Here is a 379-nt window from a genome sequence, read left to right as displayed (position 1 = left end):
GTTGTTCCTTTGCCCTTAGTTACCTTCGCCGAACGGAAGGAGGATATTCAAGTCTGCCTGTTTATTTTCGGTCGGTCTGTCACCAGGTTTACACGAAAAGTCTCTGCCCGATCGTGATGAAAGTTCGCAGCTGGGTCGCCTAAGATCTAGAGGTTGATCAGAAACAGGTGCTGACCCAGGGTAGATGAGTAGATGTTTGTGCAATATAAGTGTAGATTTGTAGTAAAGTGTGAAGGGGGTTTTGATATCTGAGTGACCTCTAGTTTCTTCATATGTTAGTTTCTTGGTTTGTCACTAGGATTACTCATAAAATACTGATGAATGATGATAAAAGAGTATGTTGGGAGCGTCCACTGGGTCAGGGAACAGGTGATAAGAT

This window comes from Penaeus monodon, chromosome 34 (assembly GCF_015228065.2).
Source record: "Penaeus monodon isolate SGIC_2016 chromosome 34, NSTDA_Pmon_1, whole genome shotgun sequence".
Lineage (NCBI taxonomy): Eukaryota > Metazoa > Arthropoda > Malacostraca > Decapoda > Penaeidae > Penaeus > Penaeus monodon.
This window is presented reverse-complemented; position numbering follows the sequence as displayed.